Raw genomic sequence first — 27239 nt, forward strand, 5'->3', positions numbered from 1 at the left:
AGTGTCCAACGCGCAAGCCGGCCCGACGGATCACGGAGATTAACCAGCCAGCAGAGAGAATGATGGTCTGTCACCACAGTGAAGGGGCGCCCGTACAGGTACGACCGGAAGCGCTGTACTGCGAAAATAACTGCAAGACATTCTTGCTCTGTAACGGTGTAGTTACGCTCGGACTTACTTAAAGAACGACTCGCATAGGCGACGACGTGTTCTTTGGTGTCGACGCGTTGAATAAGGACGGCGCCGATGCCAATACCGCTAGCGTCCGTATGAACTTCTGTGGGAGCCGCGTGGTCGAAGTGTCGGAGAATGGGATGAGACGTCAGACGAGACTTTAGCTCACGAAAACTAGCTTCACATTCAGGAGTCCATTCAAAGGGAACGCCCTTCTGGAGGAGGCATGTCAGCGGATACGCGATGTTGGCAAATCCACGAATAAACCGGCGGAAGTACGAGCAAAGCCCTAGGAAACTGCGTAGCTCTTTTACATGGCGAGGTTGCTTGAAGGCTTCCACCGTAGCAGTCTTCGCTGGATCAGGTCGTATACCGTCCTTATCCACTAGGTGTCCCAGAACGAGTGTTTGGCGCTCTCCAAAATGACACTTCTTCGAGTTGAGCACCAAACCCGCTTTGTCCAAGCAGTCTAGCACAAGATCGAGACGTGCGTTGTGCTCACTGAACGTGCGCCCGAAAATCACTACATCATCTAGATAGCACATGCATACTTCCCACTTCAAACCACGCAGGATGTTGTCCATGAAGCGCTCGAAAGTTGCAGGCGCATTACAGAGCCCGAACGGCATCACATTAAATTCAAAAAGTCCATCTGGTGTTACAAATGCCGTTTTCTCCCTGTCTGCCTCGTGCATAGGAATCTGCCAGTACCCCGACCTCAAGTCAACAGACGAAAAGTAAGACGCTGATGAGAGGCAGTCGATAGCATCATCAATACGCGGAAGAGGATATACGTCCTTTTTAGTGATGGTGTTGAGGCGGCGGTAGTCAACACAAAATCGCCATGTACCATCTTTCTTTCTAACCAGGATCACTGGCGCTGCCCACGGACTACAGGATTCTTGGATTACATTCTTATTTAGCATTTCGTGGACTTGGTCATTGATCACCTTGCGTTCCGATGGTGAGACTCTGTATGGTTTCTGCCGCAGTGGTTGGGCAGATCCCGTATCGCTTCTAACTCTACCCAGCACCTCCACCACTCTGTTACGCCCACAAAAGGCGTTACTTTGAAGCCGGGTAGAGTTAGAAGCGATGGCCTTGGTCAACTGAGCGCCTGTCGAGATTCAGCCAGCCAGCCACACGTCGTCGTCCTCGTTCACTACCCTCCGGTGCCCCCGCATACTCTTTTTTGAGGCGTGAACCCACTATGCACCTAAGCGCGTCACATTCGTGAACCCACTATGCACCTAAGAGCGTCACAATATATTGTTAGTGCACTTATTTGAGTTTTAAATTTTTTGTATATGCTTTTGTTCTTAACCCTGGGCGCTAGCTATATATTTTCTAGCATTATTTATCGTTCTGTTTTATTATATGGCTTCGCGCTATTAGGAAGGCACGTTTTGAGACAGGTGATACACTTGCATAAATTTAGCTGAATAGACATGAATTCATTTCGCACCCGATTCAATTTAGTAAGGGCAACTTGCTACCTGAAGCAAACAGTTCAAAGGTAAGAGCGAATATTTTTATTCATATTATCCGAATCTGTTATTGTCCGCAGCCGATAGTAATTTCAAACGACAGAACATTTGCCACACGCTTGAAAATTCTGGCGAATGTTCTTGTTTCAAGCCACTTGTCTCAAGCAAAAGAAGACAATTAAACAAGCATTTAACGGCAGAATTCTATTCTTACTTGTTCCGGTGAGGGCTGACAGATATGCCCGTGATTTACGTTGTGTTTGGCAATGCTATGCGCGAGGTAATTACGGAAGCTACACGATAACCTCCATGACAATACTGAAAGAAAAAAGCGAGGCGCAGACAGGTGCTGTAAGGTCACATACATCGAGTACCGCGAGATATTATGTTTACCTCGAACCCACATTCACAGCTGCAGCTGCAAATATTTGGTGCTTCTGCGCTACCTCACAAGGACAGACCTTGGCCCACTTTGTAGGTGAAACGTGAGCGTTGAAAATGTGTAATTTTTTGCCGTAACTTGTTCCTCTTTTTTGCAGTTTAGTTTTTGCGGGCTGAAGCGTGGTCATAGGAGTACCAGCAAAGTTCTCTTAGCGATTGAGCATTACGCATGCCTGGGAATGTGACGTAATTCTAGTTGTAACGGCTCCGCAATAGAAACTCATTCCTACTTTGCCAAGATTAACGGACAGATGCTAACCATGATCTTTTAATCGCGCAAATTAACTCCTTCGACAACTACATTATTGCCTGCACTACTAAATAAAATAAAAAGTCAGACGATATGATATTTGCACATATATGAAAAGAAGTTAGTGTTTATCCAGTTCCTTTTTATGTTTCAACTTGCTAATACAATCTAGTATAGAAGGATGGCAAATCGGGCGAATGGCAAAGGGAACACACAAACAAGAAATGCACTGGACTCGTCTATGTCCATTCTGCGCGCTCGTTGTGCCATTCGCTGCCACCATGAAGTACGAATGACATCGACTATATATCTTATCGCCTGAAGTTGCCATTCCAAATTGTAGAGCCGTGTTGTGCCATTATGTTGTCGCACATGTACACCAAATCTCGGTATCCAACTCGACGCCACCTTAGAAAATCTTACGGGTTCGGAGTGTCAGTTGTTCTAACAGTTGTCATGGGTTTACTCTTCTGAAATCGTTGTGTTACTCGTAAGGGAGAGCAAATGTCTTTGGTTTTGGTTCCTCCTAGAAAAAAGAGAAATGACCGCAGAGGCATTTGTAATGCTTCAAAAACGTTTTCAGCTGACGCACTCATCTGTACACGAGTTGTTAAGTGGTTCGGGCCGTTTCAAAGGAAGGAATGCGTGTTAAGCGTCACCATAATTTTGGCAAGCGTTCAACCATTAGTACCCACAAAATTGTAAAGAAGTTTAGAGCAACGCCAACGCGACGCATTTGACATTATTTTAGAGGCTTCCGGTCTTAGCCTCTGATGTTGCTTATGTATGTATATATTATGTATTCATTTGTATATATATTTAGTTCTTTATCGATTGATTACCAGATTTACTACTTTTTGCACTGCCTCCAGATCAATAAATATTAGAGAATGGATTGGTGAGTACTTCTGTAGTGACTGACAGTCATCTGGAAATTAATGGTGTCACAGATTGCAGCAGGGGAGGTGGGAAGGTGATTAGTTATCCGTAGTCCGTGGTATGAATGGAGTGAAAGCACTAGTTGGAGTTGCATGATGCTGCCCGACATTCATTTCGTGGTCAAGGCGAAGTAATGTTTTGAATTAAAGAAGCAATGATGCCTCCTTCATCATCATCATCATCATCATCAGCCTGGTTACGCCCACTGCAGGGCAAAGGCCTCTCCCATACTTCTCCAACTACCCCGGTCATGTACTAATTGTGGCCATGTTGGCCCTGCAAACTTCTTAATCTCAACCGCCCACCTAACTTTCTGCCGCCCTCTGCTACGCTTCCCTTCCCTTGGAATCCATTCCGTAACTCTTAATGACCATCGGTTATCTTCCCTCCTCATTACGTGTCCTGCCCATGTCCATTTCTTTTTCTCGATTTCAACTAAGATATCATTAACTCGCGTCTGTCCCCTCACCCAATCTGCTCTTTTCTTATCCCTTAACGTTACACCTATCATTCTTCTTTCCATAGCTCGTTGTGTCGTCCTCCATTTAATTAGAACCCTTTTCGCAAGCCTCCAGGTTTCTGCCCCGTACCTGAGTACTGGTAAGACACAGCTATTACACACTTTTCTCTTGAGGGATAATGGCAACCTGCTGTTCATGATCTCAGAATGCCTGCCAAACGCACCCCAGCCTATTCATATTCTTCTGATTACTTCAGTCTCACGATCCGGATCCGCAGTCACTACCTGTCCTAAGTAGATGTATTCCCTTACCTCTTCCAGTGCCTCGCTGCCTATCGTAAACTGCTGTCCTCTTCCGGGACTGTTAAACATTAATTTTTTGCAGAATAATCTTTTAGACCCACCCTTCGGCTTTGCCTCTCCAAGTCAGTGAGCATGCATTGCAGTTGGTCCCCTGAGTTACTAAGCAAGGCAATATCATCAGCGAATCGCAAGTTACTAAGGTATTCTCCATTAATTTTTATCCCCAATTCTTCCCAATCCAGATCTCTGAATACCTCCTGTAAACACGCCGTGAATAGCATTGGAGAGATCATATCTCCCTGCCTGACGCCTTTCTTTATTGGGATTTTGTGGCTTTCTTCATGGAGGACTACGGTGGCTGTGGAGCCGCATTAAATATCTTTCAGTATTTTTACATACGGCTCGTCTACACCCTAATTCCGCAATGCCTCCATGACTGCTGAGGATTCGACTGAATCAAACGCTTTCTCGTAATCAATGAATGCTATATATAAAGGTTGGTTATATTCCGCACATTTTTCTATCACCTGATTGATAGTGTGAATATGGTCTATTGTTGAGTAGCCTTTACGGAATCCTGCCTGGTCCTTTGGTTGACGGAAGTCTAACTTGTTCCTGATTCTATTTGCAATTACCTTAGTAAATACTTTGTAGGCAACGGACAGTAAGCTGATCGGTCTATAATTGTTTAAGTCTTTGGCATCCCCTTTCTTGTGGATTAGGATTATGTTAGCGTTTGTCCAAGATTCCGGTACGCTCGAAGTCCTGAGGCATTGCGTATACAGGGTGGCCAGTTTCTCTAGAACAATCTGCCCACCATCCTTCAACAAATCTGCTGTTACTTGATCCTCCCCAGCTGCCTTCCCCCTTTGCATAGCTCCCAAGGCTTTCTTTACTTCTTCCGGCGTTACCTGTGGGATTTCGAATTCCTCTAGACTATTCTCTCTCCCATTATCTTCGTAGGTGCCACTGGTACTGTATAAATCTCTATAGAACTCCTCAGCCACTTGAACTATCTCATCCATATTAGTAATGATATTGCCGGCTTTGTCTCTTAACGCATACATCTGATTCTTGCCAATTCCTGGTTTCTTCTTCACTGCTTTTAGGCTTCCTCCGTTCCTGAGAGCATGTTCAATTCTATCCATATCATACTTCCTTATGTCAACTGTCTTATGCTTGTTGACTGTTGTATGATGTTGTTGTATGTTGTTGTTGTTGTAACTTCGAAATTTCTGCCAGTTCTATTCTAGCTGTAGGGTTAGAGGCTTTCATACATTGGCGTTTCTTGATCAGATCTTTCGTCTCCTGCGATAGCTTACTGGTATCCTGTCTAACGGAGTTACCACCGACTTCTGTTGCACACCCCTTAATGATGTCCACAAGATTGTCGTTCATTGCTTCAACACTAAGGTCTTCCTGAGTTAACGCCGAATACCTGTTCTGTAGCTTGATCTGGAATTCCTCTATTTGCCCTCGTACCGCTAACTCATTTTTCGGCTTCTTATGTACGAGTTTCTTTCGTTCCCTCCTCAGGTCTAGGCTAATTCGGGTTCTTACCATCCTTTGGTCACTGCAGCGCACCTTGCTGAGCACATCCACATCTTGTATGATGCCAGGGTTAGCGCAGAGTATGAGTGCTATTTCATTTCTTGTCTCGCCGTTCGGGCTCCTCCACGTCCACTTTCGGCTATCCCGCTTGCGGAAGAAGGTATTCATTATCCGCATATTATTTTGTTCCGCAAACTCTACTAATAACTCTTCCCTGCTATTCCTAGTGCCTATGCCATATTGCCTTACTGCCTTGTCTCCAGCCTGCTTCCTGCCTACCTTGGCATTGAAGTCGCCCATCAGTATAGTGTATTTTGTTTTGACTTTACCCATCGATGATTCCACGTCTTCATAGAAGCTTTCGACTTACTGGTCATCATGACTGGATGTAGGGGCGTAGACCCGTACAACGTTCATTTTGTACCTCTGATTAAGTTTCACAACAAGACCTGCCACCCTCTCGGTAATGCTATAGAATTCGTGTATGTTACCAGCTATATTCTTATTAATCAGGAATCCGACTCCTAGTTCTCGTCTCTCCGCTAAGCCCCGGTAGGTAGCACAGGACGTGCCCGCTTTTTAGCACTCTATATGCTTCTTTTGGCCTCCTAACTTCACTGAGCCTTATTATATCCCATTTAGTGCCCTCTAATTCCTCCAATAGCAGTGCTAGATTCGCCTCACTAGATAACGTTCTAGCGTTAAAAAATCCAAGAAAAAACTGCGATGGTGCAGAGGCGATGGTGCATTAAACCAGTTGTTAGTCTGCGCCCGTGTCGTGTGGTTCTTTCTTCGTCTTGTCCTTTTTTTGCGCAGTTTTTTCTTTGATTTCGTAATGCTATACCAACTAGCCCCTCACCGTACGCTTCTAGACTAGCGTTAAACTTGGCCAGGTTCATATTCCAGTGGCGGCCTGTCCGGAGCCAGGGATTCTTAGCACCCTCTGCTGCGTCGCATGTCTGACCGCCGCCGTGGTCAGTTGCTTCGCAGCTGCTGGGGACTGAGGGCCGGGGTTTTATTGTTGTGTTCATATAGGAGGTCAGGTTGATGCCTGCTTAAGGATGGTGTTAATGTAGTAAGTCGTGTGAAAGGTGCATAAGCCCACATTATAAGGGGTCTGTGGTGTGTGTTTCTCTTCTGTGTGTCTCATCAAAATGTTGCGCAATCCAACCTCTAATTTGCTATACCAACAAGCACAGTCTTCAACCTTGCCAAGTTTAGTACCCACATAATAACCACGCAAGGTAACGTCTCACAATACATAGGTCAGTTTCACTGAAAAGAGCGTGTACATGGCGCATATTTTGAAAAAAATAGTGACCCTGTTATGATGAGATTTTGAATCACTTGTTCTGCTTCACCTGTATGCCAAATAGAGCAGGCGTATTGAAGTTTAGGATGCAGCAAAATTTTAGAGTTGATATAAGGAGAACAGATGACCTAAAATAATTGTAATTCATAAGCCTAACATGTGGTTAGCTTTATTGTATATGTATTCGAGATGCAGATTCCATGGAAGATTCCTAGTAATAAGAATACCAAATTATTTGTAATGTCATACAGAGGCTAATGGTGTGTCGTTGTTGGTTAAAGAAATACAGGAAGAGGAAGGCCGTGAAACTCCAATCATTTTGTATGTTTTCACACTAAAGTGATGATGCAATCGCAGTAACATTAAGATACGGTTATAAGGTGGGATTGCAAGGTGACATGACCATACATATTAGTGACGACGTGATAAACTGCGCATTTATTGGTGAAAGCTTTTATGAATAGATGGCGCGAATACGAGATGACGTCAATATAGTAGGAAAAAAGAGTGGAGCCAAGACAACCTCCCCTTCCCCTCGCGATACCCGGAATTGTACACAAGGGATAAAACAGCCATTCTTATTGCTATGTGAACGCCGACTACATGGCTGCGGCGCTGTGCTGCCATCATCACCATCTGCGCCTGGCTCAAGGGCCTGTGCCAACCGCAGCCAGCCTGCAGCCGGAGCACGAGCAGCGGCGACCAGGAAGTTGGCCTGGGGTTTCGGGCAGTAAAGGTTGTCTATTGAGTGGCTCTTGCACCCTGTGTCCTCTCTGAGAGCCTCAGATGGCCACTGGCGCTCAAGCCAAGGCTCTGAGCACACATTTGCCGCCTGTAGCGTTGGGCTAGCTGGTGGATCCCAAAGGTACGCAACAGGGCTTTTCGTTTGTTGGCGGGGGTTCGTAGATTTTAACGATAGCGATTCTGGGGTCTTTCCTGGATGGTTTAGCGCTTCTAGTGCGGCGTTATTGTGTGTGCGGATCTGTCGTGTCTTGTTTACCGAGTTTGCTTTTTCTCTTTCTCCATGGAGCCGAGCACTTCAGCAGGCAAGGCAGTCTTCAAAGACGATGGGCAGCAATCCAGGGACTAGAGCCGACGAAGTCTGTGAGTGACACGTCGCGATCGCTTCATCGACTATGGGCCAGATCACCGCGTTGTGCCAAACATTAAGAGGCCAGCTCGAGGACGTGGGCCCCGCCCCGCGCATGGTTCCTAACGCACAGACCCCATGGCACTGACGTAGTCGACGTTTTCCAACGTTTAGAGACCACGACGCAAGGAAATCTGCCGCCGATCTTTCGATTTTGTGGACGATATGGCCTTTTGCAGGACGGTTTCGGGCGCCTCGCAGCTTGACTTGCTCGAACGAGTCCTACCCGTTGCTCTTCAAGGTTTTCTGGAAAATAGGCTGCTCCTGCAGCCTGCGTTCTTGTGCTGGTACAATTCATTGTGGCGTTCCGAGCAGAGTTCCTCCGGTTTAACTACGACTACCGAACGCAACACCCATATGAGAGTCCGGGAGAATATGTTCGGGCCATGCAGGAATGCTTTCGACGCGCTGGTCCCAGTAACACCGAATGCACTAAGGTCTCACATGTTTTCCGGCAGTGGCCCCCTCGCCTCAGCCCATATCTCTTTGACCGTTCATTTGCCTCCCTTGAGGAACATGTAGATGTAGGCTTGTTACCAGCAGGCTTACCAGCAGGCTTCGCCCGGCAAAGCACGGACACGCTATTTTGGGATACAGACTACGCTCCACCACCACGTACCGACGTTGCACTTGATCTAGCCTGTGCCTGGAGGGAGACAAATACTGGAAAAATACCGTCGTGCTGTCCCCAGCCACGAACTTCCGCGGCAGGCCCGGATAGAGAACTCTGTTCCGTTGGCCCCATTAGCGGAAAGTCTCCGCGGTGGCGAGGGCCCTGCACGACCAGGGATGCCCACGATGCCTTCTCGCCGCCACCACCCCGGTCCACTCCCTCAGGCCAGCAACGAAGTCCTCTGAACACAAGAGGTACCTCTCGTGCCACGTATAGGCTGCAGGCACTGAGAGGGTACCAGTCTGGCTCACGCTACAAATGTGGTCACCATGGATACTGCCAGCATGAGGTTCCAATGACGCCCTAGACTCAGTGTTTCCACTCAGGGGAACGGCTACGGTCTGGGATGGTATGGAACTCCCCAACACCACCCAATGCCACACAAAACGCACTCGCTTTTGTAGCTGTTGTTCTGTGCCATATATGAAAGTGAATGATTTTGGTACGGATATGTCCACGCTTCTAGATACTGGTGGTAGCATGCATCTCTATTATTGGACATTACATTTTTCACTTGTGCAACACGCACGAAGTGCAACTCGCATAATATAATATGAGCATGAGTGCTGCTAACAGAGTTATAATACCAGCACAAGTTGAGGTGCATTTCAAGCCCTCTTTCCTGACCAAGACATGTCCACAGCGTTTTATTCATAGTAACATTCGTTACTGCGCAATACAAGACAAGGACAAAAGAATGTATATCACGGCGTTTTATTTATTGCTCGGCGTTGGCAGGACATATGCTAGTGGGCTAGGACTTTATCGCCCGTGAAAACATAGTGTTGTGCTTGGCGAACGGCTGCCTCCGAGTTACTTGCACTTGTAACTTGTGAAGTGTGCTCCGGCTTCTCTTTCTAGGCATAGCGCTCATAACTCGGCCACGTTCCTCAATAACTCTGCTTTGCCACCTAAGATACAGGAAACTGTCGAGAAATGCAGTTTCGAGAATGCGCAGAAACGACAACTCGTGCGCATGCTGGAGCCGTTCGCAGCCATGTTCACTGAAAAACCCAGCTGCGCTCCTGTACTGCGTCACCGCAACGATACAGGAAACGCACAACCTTGTAGCTGCAGCCCAAGGCCACTGAGAGTGCACATGCGAGCTCTCCTGAATGTTGCCTTGCAGGAGATAATTGTCACCGATGTGGTGAGACCATCCCAGAGCCCTTGAGCTTCTCCCATCGTTATAGCGCCTAAAAAAGATGGCACAGCTCGCGCACGCGTAGACTACCGACGCTTAAACGATACCGCTGTTCCGAATGCTCATCAATTTTCCTCTCTTCAGTCAATTCTATAAAGCCTGGGAAGGGCAAAGGCGTTGACTACACCGCAAGGCTCTTGCGAATTTCTGCACATTCACATGAAACCTGCTGACATCACCAAAATAATATTAACTTGTTATAAGGACTCTTCCAATTTGTCTGAATGCGATTTGGCTTGAAGAACTCGGCTAGGTCTTTTCAACGCCTAATGGATATTGTTCTCGGTGAACTGCGGTGCAAATTCGCATTGGCCTACATGGATGACGTTGTCACTTTTTGCACAGTTTTGAGGAACACATAGAACACCTTGCCATCGTTCAGAAAATGCACAGAGCGGGACTTACCATGAACCTCAAAAAGTGCAAATATTGTGCCCCATGGTTAACTTTCTCTGTTTTATTGTAGACGATGGTCAGCTTCGTTGTAATTGCGCGAAGCTTCGCGGCATTGCAGGATACCCTTATCCGCACGACGGTAAGAGCTTGCAGCGTTTCCTGGCAATGAATGCAGTCTACCCTAATTTCATACCACGCTGCGTACATCTAGCGGTGCTGCTTGATCAACAACTACGCAAAGGCGTCAAACAGAGTTGGGGTGAATCTTAGCATAACGAATTTAAACCACTAACCAGTGCGAATGCTGGGACCACCAGCTCAAGAACTCCCCAACCTACAAAAGCCGTTTTTGCTACAAACGGGTGCTAGCAATTACGGCTTAGGCGCTGTTTTACTACACGAACTCACACTATAACACTCACTGAAAATATTACATTGTAACTGAGAGCGAATGTCTTGCCATTCTCGTCGCACTCAAAAAAATTGACATGTACTTGGACGGAGCCCCTTTACAGTGCAAACTGTCCCTACGGCGCCTACTTGACTGCACCGTTTACAGAATCTAGCAGGTCGCCCTGCTACTTCCCCTTCCTACTGGGCGGGCGCGGCTCACCACAGGGCGCACTCTTATCCCCTCTCCTTTTCAATGTCGCCCTAATAGGCCTTCCGCCCCTCCTCGATAATATCCCGGGGATCCGGCATGGCCTATATGCCAATGACATTACCATCTGGTCGTCCACAGTGTCCATCGGGGCAATGGAGAGTCACTTGCAGGAAGCGGCAGGCGAGGTGAGCGATTATGTTAAGTCATGCGGCCTCAGCTGCGCCCCCCAAAAGTCAGAGCTACGCCTGGTCTCACCGCGAAAGAAGCACGCATCCGACTCGCCCACTATCAAAATACAACTGGAGGGACACACCATCGTTCCGTCTCGGAGCATAAAGATATTCGGAATGGTTTTCCAGTCGGATCGCACCAACACAATATTATTTCACAAGCTTAACAATACAACAGCCCAAGTTACCCACATGATCCGGCGAATAACAACCAAGACAAGAGGCATGGGGGAGGCGGACACGCTTCGGCTTGTCCAAGCCCTCGTCGTGTCTCGAATAACTTACGCTATTTCATAGGCATTACTCAACGCGACGGAGCTCAAGAAAATTAACACAATGAACAGAAAGGCATATAAGCAGGCGATGGGCCTGCCGATCAGTACTCCACAGACTAGGTGTGCACAACACGGCCGGGGAGCTGATAGAGGCACATTTATCCAGTCAGCAAACAAGGCTGGCGGTTACGGAAGCGGTTAGGTCCATCCTTTTGCCCCTGGGGCTCACTACCCCTCTCAGCCATATGCCGCCTCAGACTGTCAGCTTACCCCATGCCAGCCGGAGCAACATCACCATACGTCCTCTACCTCGCAACATGCACCCACTGCACCACGCAAAACGAAGGGAGGTCCGCGCCTTGCCCATCCACAAGCGATACGGGACTTCACCCTCTACAGCCTACACGAACGTGGGGGCTTACCCCAGACGCACGCGCAGCCACAACAGCCACCGTAGTCGTCAACAAAGAACATCTGAGCAGCATTTCGCTCACACGAAACCATTTCCTCCAAGCCGAGGAAGCCGCCACAGCCGTTGCACTCTTCCAAACAGCGGTTGAAGTCGTAGTGACCGGCTCCCAACAGGCGTGCCACAACTTTGCTTGCGGCAGAATTCATACCACTACGCCCAAGATTATCAATCAAAAGCCGCCAACGAGATCAGTCATGATCATCTCGGCCCCAGCTCATTACGGCATTCCTGGCAACGAGGTCGCCAACCACGTGGCTCGAGATTTGACCCACCGAGCCGACGCCGAGGAATCTGAACCCGAGCGTATGCACCCTCTAGTCTCGTACCAAGACATCACACAACACTACTAGCTAGCCCGCAGAACATATGCACCCCACCAAAGTCTCTACCTAGAGAACAGGAGCGATTCCTCCGAGTTCTACAGGTTAATACATTCCCCCACCCAACCAGAAATCACCTCATAGCTCCTACACAATTCTCTCCGCAATGCCGCGTCTGCGCAGAGCCCGGGTCCCTCAGGCACATACTAGGGGGTTGCAGAGCGGCACCATTAAATCCTCCGAACCCTTACCCCACCAACGAGCTTTGGGAGAGAGCCATGGCCAGCTCCGACTTCAAGGATCAGCAACGGCTGATTGCGAGGGCCCACAACGCCGCGCGAGCTCAAGGCATTCTGGAATGAGGACGCCTCTGCAAAGCTGCATTCACCCAATAGCAATGTTTATTCCCTCTCTGTCTCTCGCCCTGCACGCTGGATAACGTTGCAATAATGGCATTATACAATCCAACATCGCACTGGTGCACAAAACAAGGTTGCTGGCGCAATCTCACGAGCGCCTTTGCTTCAGCCTTGTTCCTCCCAGTGGCCACTTTTTCTCCTTGGTGCTGCTGAAACTGAGCTGCGACGGGGTACCATGGCGAGCAACAAGCGCCTCCTCGAGGCGCAGCACAAACACGGGCTCTTCCGGCAAGCCCTCGAACAGCTAGGTGGCGGTAGTGCGCAAGCGTCTACCTTCCTTAAATTGGATTCTTATGTACTCGCTGACGATGGCCTACTGCTTCGTTACATTCCAAAAGCTGACGAGGATAACGATAACTCCTCCTTTTGCGTAGTGATCCGGAAGTGTTTCAGAACGTTTTTCATTAGTCCCTACCACAACTACGCTCTGTCTGGTCACAGTTCTGCCAGCGAGACTTCTGATAAGTTATGTCAGATTGCTAGTTGGCTAGGCAGGCGGCCGGATGTTTTACAATATGAACGAAGCTGTTTGAGTTGTCAACGAGTAAGACAACCTCGTGGTCTGCCGCAGGGCTTGATGCAGCCAGTTCTTAATCAAAGCCCCTGGCAAATCATCGCATGGGACATAATAGGCCATTTATCTGGTATTCCGCGGTTACAACCGCTAGTTATTAGTGGCTACTGACCACTTTATGAAGTGGTTTGACTTGTACCCATTGCCTGCACTTACTTCGCCGAAAATTTCGCCGGTAGCCGACTACCGACAAAGTCATTGACTTCACGAGTCGCACATTCGCGAAGGCGCGTTCTGCCGTCGGCATCAAACAAAAAATGAAAACGCCATGCCATCCACAGGCATAATAACCGAATGCATCAACAGAACCCTGACGTCAATGCTTGCGGGACATACCACCCATCATACGGAACGGAATGCTAAGCTCTGGGAAATGGCATTTGCGACGCGTACCCCGGTGAACACACCCACTGGTTTTACACCTGCATATCTGAACTTTGGCAGGGAAATTTCATTTTTTATGAACCCACACCTTGGTATGGTCACACTGGTTTTATTCGTTTAACCGCTATTTCGTGAATGCACGACGTAAGATACACATAGCCGCTATCACTGCGGCCCGTGAGTAATTGCATAATTCTCGGCTACGGCAATCATGCCGATATAAATCACACCGCCGTGACGTTGATTACGAACTAGTTGACCTACTATTACATCGGACGCATCGTTTGAGCAATTCGGCTAAATATTTTTGGTGCCCTTAGCACCTCGAAAGGATAGTCCATTTGCTATTTCACACAAGCTTAGTAATTTATCTTACCGCTTGAAAGAGATGCCAACCGGCATCTTGGTATGACCACTACATGTCTCGGAGCTGAAACGCTCTGATGTTTCGCTCCTTCTTAACCACTGCCAATCGTAGGTCGGCGCACTCACTGATGAGCGCGCTCACTCACACTCACTCGCACTCATTTCAAAGGCGTGAGCGCGAGTGAGTGCCAGTGAGTGTGAGCGGAGGGGAGCGCGAATGTGAGTGAGTGCCCGTGAGTATGAGTGGAGGTGAGCGTGAGTGAGCTCGGCCTTCTCCTTAGACTATTTGTGGAGGGATCAAATACATGAATAATAACTGCATTGCCGTTGTCCAAGATACTCGAAACGAATTCTTGAACACTACGTAGTGTCAAGACAAGTAAAATATTTGTTATATATTTTATTTAAAATACTGCTGTCTCAGTTTCTGAGACATAGCAAGAGTGAGTACAGACTAAAAAAAAATACAATGACAATTACATTCAACAAAACTCACAGGAATACAAGAAAAGCTTAACAGAATACATAATTACGCAATTCTTTTTCAAAATGCTCCGTACCGAGTCGGGGCAGAGACCCATCAAGTTTATTCCATAAATGCACCGTCCGGGGAAAGAAGGAAAACATAAAACAATCAAGATTCAACCTGAAGGGCACAATGTTCAGGGAATCCGATCGTCGAGTACAGCGTGCTGCTGCAACAAAAGAAATGGGCGCCAAGACACTCAAGCCGGTGTGAACTATCTTATGCAGAAGGATAACGTGATCACAAGTGCGGCGATATTCGAGAGATTGCAACGTTAAAACATGCGCACGCGAAGTAAGCGAGAATTTCCGGTCATAGCGACGAAAAATCGACTTGATTGCTTTTTTCGGACAGAGTCTAACATAGCTATGTCGTGCTTGAGGTGAGGTGACCAAACAACCGATGCATATTTTAGTATGAGCCAGACCAAAATTTTGTACGCAGTCAATGTGCATTCTCGTGTCGAGCTGCTTAACGTGCGTTGGAGATACCAAAGTCGTCGACGAGCCTTACTGCAGAATATTTCAACGTGCTTGCGCCATGTTTAAATTTGATGTTAGAGTTACACCGAGGTACTTAAACTCCGCAACAAGTATTAGACTGACCCCGTCATTAGTATAAGTAACAGAAAGGGGCTGTTTCTTGTTTGAAAATGTCATAGCTACAGTCTTTTTAAAGTTAATAGACATTTTCCATGTTTCACTCCAGTTACAAAACAATGAAAAAACATTATTCAGCGCAACCTGATCATGAGAATCAGAGAGGATTTTGTAGATAACGCAGTCGTCGGCATACATTCTAGGTTTAACTTGAGTATCGCTCATTATTTCTGCTACGTCATTTATGAAAATAGCACCGAGCCTTGAGTCACCCCAGATGTAATCTGTACCTCTGATGACTTCGCGCGGTTAAACGTAACGAATTGAGAGCGAGACCATAAGTAATCAGCTATGCAATCGACCAGCTTACTGTCACCAAAAATGTACGAAGTTTGACTAAAAGCTTAGCGTGGCAAACCAAATTGCAGGCCTTAGAATAGTCCATAAATATGGCATCATGCTGTCCTCGGCTGTTAAGGGAAGAAACAATGTCGTGCGTAAATTCAAGCAACTGTGTAACAGTGGAATGGCCAGCTCTAAAACCGTGCTGCGATCAGGAAAGAATATTGTTTGCATTTAGCTATTCCACAACGTGGTTGTGAGTAATGGGCTCCAAGAGTTTAGAGCTGGTGGAAAGTAAAGATATTGGCCTATAATTTTGTATAATTTGCTTGTTTTCAGACTTGAATATGGGAACGACGTTACCCAATTTCCACAGCCGGGGAACTGTTGTAGAGCTTATTGATTTTTTGACATATTATAGCCAGATAGCTTGCGCACCATACCGAGTACCTCTTTAGGAATATATTTGGAATGCCGTTTGGGCCTGGGCTTTCCGTTACATCAAGTTTTATTATGAGGTTATGTACTCCGGAGGAGGCTACATCAAGATTAGGAAGACAGGGAAAATTGCGGCACGCGGTAAATGGGGGGTTGGTGCCATTATCGGTAGGAAAAACAGATTTGAAGAAGTGGTTGAAGGCATTGGCTATAGTTTCAGAATGGGAACAGAATTGGTTATTAAGAATAAACGAAGAAGGTACAGGTACAGAAGATGCAGGACTAATCGATCTCCAGAACATAGAAAGATATTTTTCCGTGAATGTAGCCAAGGCATAATTAAAGCAAAAGCTCCTCTTGCATTTTTATTTTATTTTCATGCAGCTCTTCATTTAGACTTCAACGTGTTAAATAAAGAAACATTTTCCTTACACTCGGAATGACTATGCTTACGTAACCTGCTAATGCGACGAGTGAGCTGAATTATTTCTCTATTATACCAAGGGTGCCTTTGGTTCCGTTTAATACATTTTTGGGGCACGTACTTTGACACGTATTCACGGACAATTTCAGAAAATTTAAGGAGGAGCGTGTCTGCATTTCAAAGTTCACTAGAGGATTGGAAGTATCAAAAGTTGAGGCTAAAGTGTCAAGCACCGAAGTATCATCAGCTCCAGAAAAGTTCAAAACGGCTGTGAACAGAGGCCTTAGTGGAGGTCACACTAAGTTCAAGGCAATTTCAACAGCTTTATGGTCAGATAAGCCTTTGGCGACTTCACATTTAACTCCGTTCGATAAGAGTTGTTGGTTAACAAATATGAAGTCTAATATTGAATATTCGCGCGTTACAGAATCCACAAGTTGAGTTAACCCAATGGAAATAACAAGGTCGATCATGGGAGCCCAAAGCGCCCAATCACGACCAGTGTGCTCCAGTTAACGCACGGGAGATTGAAATCCCCAGCTAAAAATAATTTACCACCACCGAACTTGTTACTCATAAGAAACTCATTGATAGAAGGAAAGATATCGTCGGAGTTCGGAGGGCGATAAAGAACACCGACAACTATTACAATAGCTCTGCTATATATTGCTGCGGAAGAGTATTTGCGATGACGAAGAGGCGAGCAGCGTGAAGACGACGACGACGATTAGAGGCAAGCGCGGGCTCTTTCCTCTTGGCCAAGTGCGGCGTATTTTCTTGTGAATATACTTGTATATAGCTTTTTGTCTACGTCTTCCTACGTAACATATCTGGTGGAGGTGGACGTTCCCGGTACCTCGTCACGGAGCTTCGCAGTGGACGGTACGTCGAGCCTTCCTTCATGGCTCCCGGCGACGACAACTCGACTCTGCCGGCTCCGACACCTACTGCCACTTCGACGACCTACATCACTCTCCTCCCTCCCCGTGATCCTGGCGTATTCGTGGGCAAAGATGGGGAAGACGTCGAGGACAGGATCAGCCTGTACGAACACGTCAGCCGCAATAACCAGTGGGACCCTACTATCATGCTCGCCAACGTAGTCTTTTACCTTGGTGGCACACCTCGAGTTTGGTTTCGGACGCACGAAGATGAGCTCACCAGTTGGGATTCGCTTAAGCAAAAGCTCCGAGACTTGTTCGGCAACCCCTACGGTCACCAACTTGCCGCGCAGAAGGCGCTTTCCGGCCGTGTGCATACGTCAACATAGCCCTATGTCACGTACATTCAGGACGTGTTGCCTCTGTGCCGCATTGTTGACGCACACATGACCGAGTCAGACAAGGTTTCCCACATCCTCAAAGGCATTACCGATGACGCCTTCAATGCTCGTTTTCAACAACGTGGCGACGGTGGATGCAGTTATAAAAGGGTGCCGCCGCCTGGAACTCGCTAAAAGCCGGCGTATCAACCAGCAGTTTTTCCTCTGCCCAACAGCCCAGCGACATCTTCCTGTGCCGGCGCTCCTCATCCCAACAACACTGGCGATGTTACCAGAATCGTCCGGCGTGAGATCGAGGTCGCCTATCCCGCTGCCTTCAACTCCAGCCCCTCCAACGCACCTGCAGTCAATGTTTCTCTGATCCAGGCAGTTGTCCGCAAGGAGTTCGCAAACATGGGTCTTCACACCATCTGCTCGGCCCATAGCCTTGATACCCACCCGGCTTCTTCGATTCCGCCCAGCCCCGCATCTTCTTACCCACCACCTTTCCGCAACCCATTTCAATGGTGCACTGCTGACGACAAGCCCATTTGTTCTCACTGCCATCGAATCTGGCACATTTCCCGGCACTGTTGCAGTCGCTGGAGTTCCCCGACCCAGTCTACATATACTGCCTACTCTCGCCCCCCAGGTGGCCCTTCTCGTCCCTATGCCGACCACTCCGATAATGCTGCCATTGATTCTCCTGCGCCGAACCGCCCCTATTCTCGTTCGGCTTCGCCCCAACGACGACAATCTCGCTCCCCCCAGCCCCGTCGCTCCTACTCGCCGACTCCCTTCGGACGCCGCTCCCAGCCGGAAAACTAGACGATGCAGCGTCTGGAGCTGACGCTGCGTTGCTCCCTACGCCGCCAAATCATCCACTGACGTTGCCCACTCATCTGAACCTTTCTGACATGCAAGTCGACGGTGTTTCTGTATCTGCTCTTATAGACACTGGGGCACATTTGTCGGTAATGAGCGCTGACCTTCGTAACCGGCTGAGGAAAATAATCACGCCTGCCACGACGCCTGTTGTCCATGTCGCCGATGGCGGAACAACGCCCGTAATTGGTATGTGTGCCAACGCGTCTCCTTCGCCGATCGCTCCACTATCGTGCTATTTACAGTCAACTCCCACTGCCCCACGACATAATCCTCGGCTTAGACTTCCTCTCCGCACAATCTGCTCTCATCGATTGTTCCGCCAGTACTCTCCGCCTTGACCAGCCTGTTCTGGATCCCGCTGAACCACACCCCAATTGCCTCAGTTCCGTCGACTTCGTAAGCTTGCCACCTTCGGCACTAACTTACGTTGACTTCGTGTCATCCCCACCAGTCCCCGACGGTCACTACATCGCGGCTCCTATGCAATACGTCCTCCTTACACACGGGCTCACAGTACCTCATGCAGTTTTATCTGTAACGGCGAATTGCTTCTGCCTGCCAGTGGTCAATTTAGGCTTGGCGACACATGTGCTGCCACGCGGGATGTCTCTGGCCCAGCTTTGCTCATTCGAGGATCACTCAGTAGCATCTATTGCAGTACACGACAATTCAGCCGATCCTCCTCTACCATCGCAGTCGGCAACTTGTACCATCGCCAACTTAAAGAAAATGATTGCGACCGACATGCCGTCCGAGCACGCTCGTGAGCTCTACGGCGTTCTGTTTTCCTACCACGATATTTTTGACTTTAACGATTGTCCTTTGGCCCAAACTACAGCTGTTAAACATCGCATTAATACCGGCGATGCACCTCCTATTCATTGCCGTCCGTATTGAGTGTCACTGGCTCAGCGTCAAGTTATTCACGCCGAAGTTCGCAGAATGCTTCCCAAGAACATGATTTAACCGTCATGTAGTGCATGGGCGTCGCCTGTTGTACTGGTAGAAAAGAAGGATGGCTCATGGCGCTATTGCGTAGATTATCGGCACCTTAAAAGGGTTATCAAAAAGAACGTGTATTCCCTACCTCGGATTGATGACGCCCTTGACTGCCTCCACGGTGCTCGCTATTTCTCCTCTATTGACATTCGCTCCGGCTACTGGCTGATTGCCGTGGACGTTCTCAAGACTGCTTTTGTAACACCCGACGGTCTTTATCAATTCAAAGTGATGCCGTTCGGTCCATGTAACGCTCCTGCCACTTTTGAACGCATGATGGACTCACGTCTTCACGGTTTCAAATGGTCCACGCGCCTGTGCCACTTGGACGACGGTATAGTATTCTCCCGAACGTTCGCTACGCACCTCGAGCACCTCTCAGCAGTCCTGCACGTTTTTCGTAGAGCCTGCCTGCAACTCAACGCATCGAAGTGCCAATTCGGCCATCGCAAGATTAGCGTCCTTGGACATCTCATTGACGCGAATGGAGTGCTGCCGGACCCAGGCAAGATCGATGCTGTTACGCACTTCCCTCTTCCGAAATGTGTCAAGAATGTGCGCCGCTTCATCGGCCTTTCTTCGTACTTCCGCCCTTTCGTGAAAAATTTCGCGGCCATAGCACGACCACTAACCGATCTTTTGAAAAAGGCGCCCCTTTCCAGTGGGGCGATAACGAAGCCTCCGCGTTCTCGCTTCTAATCGACCTTCTCACAACGCCTCCCGTTATGGCTCATTTCGATCCTTCTGCGCCTACCGAAGTCCGTGTTGATTGATGCCAGCGGCCAAGGTATTGGTGCAGTACTGGCACAACGCCAGCGCAGCAACGACCGTGTTATCGCTTACGCCAGAAGGCTCCTCTCACCCACGGAGCGCAACTATTCCATCACGGAGCGTGAGTGTCTGGCCCTAGTTTGGGCGGTTCCGATGTTCCGCCCATACTTATATGGCCGACCCTTTTCGTTGTCACAGACCAACACGCGCCTTGCTGGTTATGCTCACTTAAAGATCCTACAGGAAGACTTGGTCGCCTGGCCTTATGCCTCCAAGAATATTCGTATACTGTCACCTATAAATCTGGCCGACTGCACAAGGACGCTGAGTGCCTGTCTTGCTACCCGATAGACAAGCCTGACGACGCCGACAGTAGTACCGCCAACGGCATTTTCTCTGTGTCTGCCTTCGCTAACATCGCCGATGAGCAGTACCGATACCCATCGCTGCAAACACTCATCGAGCGTCTGCGCTCTACACCTACCGACGCATCCGTTCGCCGATGCGTCTGTCTTGCAGGGCGGCGTTCTAACCGAAGGAACTTCCTCCCTGACAGATCTGATCTTCTTCTTGTCGTGCCAAAACATCTACGACAGACTGTGCTGTATGAGATGCATGACGCACCCACTGCAGGACATCTTGGGGTAACCCACACGTACGTCCGCATCCGCCGCCGCTTCTATTGGCCTGGTCTCGCTCGCTCCATCCGACGCTATGTTGCTGCCGGTAATCCCTGCCAGCGTCGGAAAACACCTAAGGTGCTACCTGTAGGTCATCTCCAGCCGATCACCGTCCCTGTGGAACCGTTCTTTCGTGTTGCATTAGACCTCCTCGGTCCCATTCCCACGTCATCCTCTGGGAAGAAACGGGTAGCCGTCGCGACTGATTACGCCACCCGATACGCTATCACTCGGGCTCTCCCTACCAGTTGCGCCACTGACGTCGCAGACTTTCTCTTGCGTGACATTATCTTGCTTCATGGCGCCCCGCGACAGGCGCTTACTGACCGTGGCCGAAACTTCCTCTCGAAAGTTATCGCTGACATTGTGCGTTCCTGCTCCATTCAACACAAACTGACTACCTCATACCATCCTCAAACCAATGGCCTGACAGAGCGGTTAAACCGTACTCTTACCGATATGCTGTCCAAGTACGTTTCCAAGGACCACCACGACTGGGACATTGCCTTTCCTTACCTGACATTTGCATATAAGTCTTCGCGGCATGACACCGCCGGATTTTCTCCATTTTATCTAATGTACGGTCGCAAACCGACATTGCTCCTTGACACGGCACTTCCTCCTGCTGCGACCTCAACAAGCGAGTATGCGCGCGATGCCATCGCCCTCGCCGACCATGCACGCCAGCTTCCCCGTACTCGAATGAAGGCCTCGCAAACCACTCAGCAGAGTCAGTACAACGCCCGCCACCGTGACGTACAGATTTCGCCTAGTGCTCACGTGCTCCTGTCGTCGCCCTCTCGTCACGTCGGACATTCAGAGAAATTGCTTTCGCGATACACAGGGCCTTACCGTGTGCTGCGCCAGGTGACGCCTGTGTTGTACGAAATTGCTCCTGCGCACTCAACCTCGTCCTCTACTGTGGCATCTAGTGATGTTGTGCACGTCAGTATGCTCAAGGCCTACTACACTGCTTCCGAGTCCGGCGTTTAGTCGCTCCGGGATGGCGCTTTTGCCGCCGGGGGTAGTGCTACGGAAGAGTATTTGCGATGACGAAGAGGCGAGCAAGGTGAAGACGACGATGACGATCAGAGGCAAGCGCGGGCTGTTGCCTCTTGGCCACATGCGGCGTATTTGCTTGTAAATATATTTGTATATAGCTGTTCGCCTACGTCTTCCTACGTAACAATGTTTTGAACCAAATAGCCTCAATGCCAGCAAGTTCCGGTAATAAAGAAATTTTAAGACTTGTTTTAATGTGAACTGCCATACCACCACCACGGCCAACATGCCTGTCCTTCCGAAGAAGTGCATAACCAGGAGGTCAAATTTCGCTCTCAATAACAGATTCACTTAACCAACTCTAAGTAATACAGACACTTTGTTGGTTGTGGCATTCCACCAAACAGTTGAGAGCTTCAACTTCGTTTAGTACACACCTTGCATTTACATTAAGAACAATTATACTATTACGATATCATTGAGCGATGCTCAAGAGACGAGCCACCGCGAAAACGACGAAGAAGTTGGTCGGTGCCCTTGGCACGAGCTAGTGTCAGCCTGGCAGCCTGGCTACAGTGTAAATAGCGTGTAAATAGCATATTTCTTTTGTGTCTTTGCACACGTAACATCTCTGGTGGAGGTCAGCGATCCGCGTCATGACCACGGAACTCCGAAGTGGTCGGCACACCGAGCTTGTCCCCATGCTTCCCGGTGACGAGCCCGCCTCTGCAACGTCTTCGGCTTCTCCGACTGCTCCAATCATCACGGTTGCCCCACATCGTGACCCAGGTGTGTTGTCTGGCCAGGAGGGCCAGGATGTTGACGACTGGATCAAACTCTATGAACACGCCAGTGCTAATAACAGGTGGGACCCAACGGTTATGCTCGCCAATGTCATCTTTTCTCTCGGCGGCACCCCACGCATGTGGCACCAAACGCATGATGACGAAATAACCAGTTGGGACAGTTTTAAAGAAAAGCTAAGGGAACTGTTCGGCGACCCCATTGGGCGCAAGGCTGCCGCGAGAAAGGCTTTTGTGTCTCGTGTTCACTAATCTACAGAGCCATACGTTTCCTACATCCTCAACGTCTTGGCTCTATGCCGTAAAACTGACGACAATATGTCCGAAGCAGATAAAGTGGCACATGTGCTAAAAGGCATCGCCGACGACGCTTTCAATTTGCTTGTTTTCGGCAACGTCTCAACTATGGACGCCATTATAAAAGAATGCCGTCGCCTTGAACAGGCTAAGAGCCGCCGTATCTCACACCACATTGCGCGGCTATCCAACGCTGCTGCTACGTCGACGTGTGAGGGTCGACCACGTCAGACCACCATCTGTGACGACGTCACCCGTATTGTTCGCCGCGACCTCGAGGCCGCCTGTTCGCCAGCCTTCTCCACGACGCCTGCCGATCCGCCAGCAACCACCATTGCGATGATTCAGGCCGCCGTCACACAGGAATTTGGAAACATGGGTCTGAATACCGTGTGTTCCACGTCTCGACCCAGCGTTCCCCAGCTCTCTAGCGGCCCTCCTCGTCCCCGGCAGTCCTTTTCTGCCACATCTCGCCGTAACCCGTCCGAATGGCGTACCTCTGATGACAGGCCGATCTGCTTCTACTGCTGTCGCATCAGCCACGTCACCTGTCACTGCCGCAACCGATGGCCACCACCTCCTCGGACTTACGCCGCCACTTATTCCCGCACCTTTGGACCTTCTGTATCCTATGCCACCCACCATTAACCCACTACCGCTGATGCCCCTGCTCCGAACCTTCGCTACAGACGCTCGCCCTCACCTCGACGCCACCAGTCTCGTTCGCCCCAACCCCGCCGCTACTCTACGCCGCCTATCGCCTCCCGGACCCAGCCGGAAAACTAGGCACTGCTGCTTCTGGAGGTGAAGCTGCGTTGTCGACCCTGCCCTCAAATCCTCTACTCACGTTACCTACTAGCCGAAACCTTGTTCACGTTGACGTTGACGGCTATCCTGTCACGGCACTCATTGATACAGGAGCACACCTTTCTATTATGAGCGCTGCCTTCCGACGACGACTGAACAAGCTCCTCACCCCAGTGTCGGCACGCGTCGTCCGCGTTGCGGATGGCGGTACTGTGCCTATCATCGGCATGTGTACGGCACGTGTCAGCATCGCCGGCCGCCACGCTCCTGTCTTCTTCACCCTAATTGCTCACTGCCCCCCCGACCTCATTCTCGGCCTCGATGTTCTCTCCGCCCATTCTGCTCTTATTGACTGCTCTTCCAGTACCATACGCCTTGAGTTGCCGATACTCGCAGAACCTTCTGACGCACCTCACTGCCGCTTACGCTCCACCGACTTTCTTCGCCTGCCGCCAAAGTCCATAGCCTACATTGAACTGTTGTCTTTCCCACCAGTTCCTGATGGCGAGTACCTCGTCACTCCTCTGCCCGACATTCCTCTACAGTATGACGTTACCGTGCCTCACAGTATACTTACTATTACTGCGAACCGCACTTTCCTGCCTATCTTTAACTTTGGATTGGCAAAGCAAATTCTACGGCAAGGTATTTGGCTTGCCAACGTTGATTGTCTCGGCGACCATCACGTGGTAACTTTATCGACCGATGCTTCTTGCGAGCATAGCAGGCCCATCGTGCCAGCCTCGGGCGGCGATCCCAACATAAAGAAAATGGTTGCGACGGACCTGTCTTCTACGCAAGCTGAAGACCTTTGCGAAGTATTATCGTCCTACCGCGATATTTTCGACTTCGACGATCGCCCTTTTAGGCCAGACGCTCGCGGTAAGGCATCGGATTCTTACTGGCCATGCTGCGCCTATTCACCGACGACCGCATCGAGTTTCTGCGTCCGAACGCCGAGTAATTCAATATGAAGGGAACAAAATGCTCGATAAAAACATCATTGAGCCTTCATCGAGTCCCTGGGCGTCACCTGTGGTGCTGGTCAAGAAGGACGGCACGTGGCGCTTCTGTGTAGGCTACCGTCATCTGAACAGCATTAAAAAAAGGATGTCTACCCGCTCCCACGTATAGACAATGCCCTTGACTGCCTGCACGGTTCCAGCCATTTCTCGTCTATTGATCGTCGTTCTGTATATTGGCAGATTGCTGTTGAAGATATGGACAGAGAAAAAACCGCGTTCATCGCACCTGATAGCCTATACCAATTTAGAGTTTTGCCGTTTGGATTATACAATGCCCCTGCCACCTTTGAGCGTATGGTGGACTCCTTGCTCCAAGGTTTCACATGGTCCACATGCCTCTGCTACCTCGACGATGTCATAGTCTTCTCGCCAACGTTCGACACTCACCATGAGCGTCTCACAATTATACTTGATGTATTTAGAAAGGCGAAGCTGCAACTTAACTCTTCCAAATGTCGTTTTTGCCACCGACAAATTACTCTTCTGGGCCATCTCGTTGATGCTTCCGGAGTACAGCCTGATCCCGACAAAACTCGCGCTGTCCGAGTGTTTCCGGTTCCGAATACAGCCGCAGACGTTCCAAGTTTTGTAGGGCTGTGCGCGTACTTTCGTTGTTTTGCTCCAGATTTTGCGACAATTGCTAGGCCCGTAACTAATCTTTTGAAGAAAGGCGTACAATTTTCGTGGGGTACTGCAGAAGCTGCCGCCTTCTCTTGTCTCGTCACTGTTCTAACCTCACCACCCATTCTCGCCCACTTCGACCCTGAGGTCCCTACAGGATTACGTACAGATGACAGCGGTCATGGCGTAGGTGCCCTCTTAGCCCAGCGTCAGCGTGGCCAGGATTGTGTTATTGCTTATGCGAGCCGCCTCCACACACCATCGGAGCGCAACTATTGCATTACGGAACGAGAATGCCTTCCTGTAGTCTGGGCGGTTGCGAAGATCCGTCCTTACCTTTACGGTCGCCCTTTTTCCGTAGTCACTGACCATCATGCTCTCTGCTGGCTGTCTTCGCTAAAAGATCCTACAGGCCGGCTTGGTCGATGGGCTTTGTGACTACAAGAATTTTCGTATTCTGTGGTCTACAAGTCTGGCCGTCTGCACCAAGACGCCGACAGCCTGTCGCGTTACCCTGTTGACGACCCTGACTCCTCCAATATTGCCACTGCTCCTTGTGTATTCTCTGTATCCCAGCTGCTTCATTTCGCCGACGAGCAACCTCGTGACGCCAACATCAGAAGACTCATCGACCGTTTTGAACACTCTCCGGCCGACGCCACTCTACTCCTCCTCGTCCTCCGCGACGGTACTCTGTACCGTCGTAACCTTCATCCGGACGGCTCTGAGTTCCTGCTTGTAATACCTAAACACCTCTGCTCCACCGTTCTAGAAGAGCTTCACGACGCACCAACGGCAGGACACCTCGGTGTATCTCGAACCTATGACCGAGTACGTCGCCGTTTTTTCTGGCCGGGCTTTGCCCGTTCCGTACGACGTTACGTCGCCGCTTGAGAACTTTGCCCACGACGCAAGAAGCCTTCCCAGCTCCCCGCTGGTTACCTGCAGCCGCTCGACATCCCTGCCGAGCCCTTCCATCGTGTCGGCTTGGACCTTCTCGGCCCATTTCCGGAATCCACATCAGGAAACAAGTGGGTTGCAGTCGCGGCGGACTACGCGACCCGCTACGTCGTAACCCGTGCCCTTCCGACCATTTGCGCAACTGATGTTGCGGACTTCCTCCTACATGATATCATTTTGATGCATGGTGTTCCGCGTCAATTGCTTACAGACCGCGGCCGCATCTTTTTGGCCAAAGTCATTGACGACATCATGCGTGCCTGCTCAATACAGCATAAATTTACCACCTCCTACCACCCCCAAACGTACGGCCTCACTGAGCGTTTGAACCGCACCCTTACAGACATGCTATCCAAATACGTTTCAGACGACCACCGTGACTGGGACCTGGCTCTACCTTACATTACCTTTGCATACAACTCTTCCCGTCTCGAAACTGCTGGCTTTTCCCTATTTTTCCTCTTGTATGGCCGCGAATCAACGCTACCATTGGACACTGTGCTTCCATCCGCCAAAGCTTCAACTAGCGATTATGCCCGTTACGCGATGGCCCATGCTGACAATGCTCGCCAACTTGCGCGCGCTCGTCTACAAATGTCTCAAGACAAGCAAAAACAACGCTATGACCTCCGTCACCGTGATGTCCAATTTGTGCCTGGCGCCCTCGTGTTGCTTTGGTCACCATCGCGTAAAGTCGGCCTTTGCGAAAAACTGCTTTCCTATTACACAGGTCCATATCGCGTGATACGCAAAGTGATCGATGTCACCTATGACATCGTTCTAGGCACGCCCACTACGTCCTCCGCGTTGAC

This window comes from Dermacentor andersoni, chromosome 8, assembly GCF_023375885.2.
Source record: "Dermacentor andersoni chromosome 8, qqDerAnde1_hic_scaffold, whole genome shotgun sequence".
NCBI lineage: Eukaryota > Metazoa > Arthropoda > Arachnida > Ixodida > Ixodidae > Dermacentor > Dermacentor andersoni.